A 4,693-nucleotide genomic window follows, 5' to 3' on the forward strand; every position below is an offset into this window, starting at 1 on the left:
CGCATTTTGTGACGTAAGGCTGCTGAATCCCAATACAAAGCTATTCTCTTTTCAGTCTTTTGCTTTTGTGAGCATTCCTTTTGCATGGTGTTCTAGGCCATCTGTGAATGACACCTTTGTTTGAGATTTAAGCGTCATTAAAGCGTGTTTGAATATTACTTTGGTGGTCACCTTTCATCAAGGCCCTGTGTATGCGTACAACTGTTTATTATTAAATGAAAACAATGTGGATGGGAAGAATGGCAATTCATCTGTTAAAATCAAATGGTAGTGATGGTAGGTAGGAACCAAAGTATATTTCATTGTATAATATTTAGGTATATAGTGGTCAATATGTATATGTATATGTCGTATACTAACCCCGGCAGGATTGTGGTCGGTGGTCTGACCTCGATGGTCTTTCTCGATCCAATGATCATGCGATCGGGATCCGTCCTTTTTTGGTATCGAGGTTCTGAAGGAGTTTGTAATGAGAATAGGTTGCGTCGGTTTCATGTTTTTGTTGCGTTGTTGGCTCCGATGTATCAAAGACAATTGTCGTGGTTTTGTGTGCCCATTTGGCATTTGGGCGACGTTTTGCAATCCACTCAAATTCAACCCGACCGACGCGTCGCACTCGCTCGATTCGACAGGTAACAAGAGTTCATGATTGATGCAAGTCCGATCTTAACCATCAACGAACGCCCAAGACTTAATGCAAGATTAGAATGTAATTGAAATAGTCATTTGAGCTAGACGAGTCCAAGCCATCCATATGTGTTCGAAGTTTGTCTTGCATAAAGACTCGAAAACCATCCTCCCGATTGTTTTTCACCTTGAAATCATAACTAGAACAAATTTAAGGACAAATGTCCCTCAGTTTTGAGGTGACAACAATTATACGTTCATGCTAAAGAACATTTATTTGAAAGGTGAAAAAAATGAAACAGCCATCAGTAATTAAGGAAACAAGCCAGATGGATCGAAATGGATTTTCAAATTATATCCATATTGCCATGCATGGAGGCATATAATTTTTCTGGCATTTTCATCCCCCAAACGGTTTCTCTTCTTTGAGAGGATTTGTCCAGCCGAAGAAAAAACCCTCTCTGAAGACACGGATGTGGTGGGAATGGACAAATATTTCTTCACTATTTCGAGCAACTCTGGTTGCTTTTTGCCCCCCGATTTGTTTCCACCAATCTAGTGGATTGGTCCACTTTGGTTGGCATGGGGAATTCAAGCAGCATTGCAATTCCAGAAGCGGAGGCCTTTCTTCAACAACACTTGAATCAAATATCTCCCACGATGATGAATGGACGGGTGGCGAGCATCTCTTTGGACGAACGGGGTCTTGGCGAGATTCCTCCAACAATACGGCTTGAATTTGATCGGTGGCGAACGTGCCTCTCGTTTCATCTCTGAAGCACTTGGTTTTGAAACAGGGATCTAATATCGTCGGGATGGAAAGCTTGACGTTATCCTCGACAGATGTGAAACGACGAACCAAGTTTTTTTTTATTGCCTTGGCCAGATCTTGCCTCACAGTACCAGGGACAGAATTTTGAAAAAAGATGTCGTAGTTTGTAGAGAGCATCTTTGTTACGGGAGGTACTATTTTGGACCCCGTTGTCCTATTCTCGCTAGATGACTCCACCGCGTCTTCAAAAAGTGGTCTGAGAGCTCGCACCGCGTCGAAAATAACTTGCCACGTATTCGAGTCAAAAATTTCGAAGGTGGAATTCCATCTAGTTGGCACGTTTTGGATCAATTTCTTCGGCCTAGTTCGGCCTTGATCTTGCGGTATCCCCTCGAAAAATTCCATTACTTGGGTGCTCTTCCTGGTTTGTTCCACTATTTTTGAGGTAGAGTCTTTAATAACGCAAAGAGAGGTACTTCCCTTAGTGCATAGTTGGCCACCAAGTTCAAAGAATGGGCATAACATGCCACATGGGTAATACCAATGTCTCGTATCGTGTCTTCACCACATTTGCTTCGTTGTCGGTAACTCTCACGATAACCTTGTCCATGATTTTGTTCCGCTCCAAGACCATACCAATTTTGGTGGCAATTTTTTCGGAGGTGTGGCGGCCTCGAACTCTTAGACAATCCAATATAAAACATTGGAGTGACCAAGTCTGTTCGTCAAAGAAGTGGACCGTTATTGCAAGGAATCCAATGCAATTTACCGAAGACCACATATCTGTTGTAATGGATACCCAATTGGCCCGATGAAGGTAGATTATCAGTTATTCTTGAACGTCGGAAAGCACATTTGAAATGTGGACTTCCAATAAAGTTCGTCTTGAAGGAAGATTATAGCGAGGGTCAAGCGAATGACAAAGTTTCATGAATCCCTCGTCTTCAACGAAGGATAACGGTTGTAAGTCCTTGACAACCATGAGACACAGGGATTGATCTAAGTTCAAGTTTTTGGCACTATCGTGAGCTTATATCGTTGCAGAGGGCCTGGACACGTTGAATTGGCCTAAACTAATGTTAAATTTTTGTAGAATTGATAAATTGCATTCTTGCCAGCTCAACCATGTGTTTTTTCCGGAGGTGATGCCAAAGTGTAGTGGTTGCCTGGTTTAATGTCTTGTAACCTTTATCACAGTACAAACATTTGGCATTCAACTTCCCACGCTTTTCAAACATTCGCCACAGAATTTGAGAGGGTCTTCTATTCGAAACAATTACGCTGTAATTACAAAATTGGCCGTCAAATATTCTTAATTTTTTATTTTTCAGAAAACTATTTCTCAAGGAAGCACAAAATAATTACAATTGTGATACTTACTTGGATTCTTCGCGATCCACATTTCTTGGAATGAAGTCGCCTAACTGTGGAGAAAGGTGATCGGCATCGACTACCAACTTCTCAATCAAGCCCATTGGAGCAGGGGATTGATCCAGAAAGTAGGTAAGCAATTTTTTGTAAAGAAATTATGATTACTTTGTTAACTCACTAGTTATTATAGAAGAGGTTGTGCTCTCATCGTCCTGAAAATCAATGGCACTCTCCTCTGCCTCTTCTTCACTTTCATGTGCAAGATCGAAGCTTCGACTCCTCCACACTGTTCGGATGGTTGTCGTGATCGTCGATGCTGATCTCGGGGAAGTTAAGAATATGTTGATTCTCGACTGAACTATTGGCTTCAAATTGAATTTCCAGTGATGGTTCAATTGGTGCTAGCTCTATCAAGACCTCCTCTTCGTGACAAATCCAGGTGGCAGAAGAAACCCATATCCAGGTGCTGGAATCAGATCCATTCCTCTCCACTTGTTGCCAGAATGATAATTGATTGTTTGAATTTATTTTGTCAGGAAGATGAATCACACACGGGACCACTTCTTAAGAGTAGAATGACGTTTGAAGGACAAGCCACGTAACGAATATGCGGATTTATGTAATTTTTTAATCATTAGGATTTTTCGTTTTAATTATCCGCTCTTGAGTAATCATTACACTTGCGAGCTGATCCCTACATTAAGCATTTGTGCAAGACGTTGACAATTTAATGTTTATTTTCAATCATATGACCAAGATGGGACTCCACTTGTCTATAGTAGTTTCTCCATAAAACTCCCCAATGAACAATCTGGTACTTAAATTGCATTAAAGTTCGCAGAAAATTAAGTTCAAACTCATTTTTCTGATTCCCCTAGTCAGTGTTTTTCGATATTAACGTTTTGTACATGCATAAACATGATTGTAGTCATATCTTAGATTTCACACATATTCTTGTGTTAAAACAACATTTCGTTACAATAGACAACTATTAGCTAATTTTACTTGAGATTTAAGGCGCCGAAACGGAAATACAACACTGTTTTAACAAATTTACTCTAGAATCATCTGCATGTTGATTGGCCATTGATAATACATCCAAGAAAGAGCAAGAAGCTAGAGCAAGCACAATGTTTTTGGCTGAGGAAAACTGTTCATCAACTCACAATCCATGACTTGAGAAACATGATCAAATATTCTTTGATATGGATTATATAGGGATGATAATTGTTGAAAAAGGAACGTGGATGCATGACGACTGATCTGGAATAGTTTGAAGACAATCTTCAATCCTCGTCCCATTCATTTTGCCATATCCGAAGGCCGCAGTATTTGTTAGTTTCTGGTGCAGAAACAGAATAAATATCAATGCTGAAAAAGAATAAATATCAATGGACAGTTTTAGACATCGAGTGTCATTATTTCTAGCCAGCAGTCAATGGTGGTTAAAAAGCTGGGCTGCAATTGTGAAAATGTCGGCATATTATTAGATTGATTTGTCAAGGAACCACGGCTGATGTTGGTCCGCAGTAAAAATATTCAGTGGCATCATGTGTAAGTATTCTTAATTGTTACACATCAAAGGCAATTGATGTCTCACGTCAAGACAATTAAAATAACTCTCTCTGTTGAGAGACTCAATGAGGTTGAGGCAACTGCTGTCTCTTCCACGTAGTGCCCTGAGATGCAGGGTGGGCAATTTTGAGAATTAGCGTGACTTTTGGACACCAAGTGGACAAAGCCACACTATAATCAGGGCATTTGGTGGCTGGGTAATTTTAACAAAGATTAAAAAAAAAAGAATAATTTTAAAAAAGCTTAGGAGCTGAATATCAAATATCCAATAATACTTCTCATATTTGTAATATACATAACATATTTATAAGGAGTGCATGAATTACACTTTTATAATACATCTAAAAA

The sequence above is a fragment of the Tigriopus californicus genome, chromosome 2 (genome assembly GCF_007210705.1).
Source record: "Tigriopus californicus strain San Diego chromosome 2, Tcal_SD_v2.1, whole genome shotgun sequence".
NCBI classification, from domain to species: Eukaryota; Metazoa; Arthropoda; class Copepoda; order Harpacticoida; family Harpacticidae; genus Tigriopus; species Tigriopus californicus.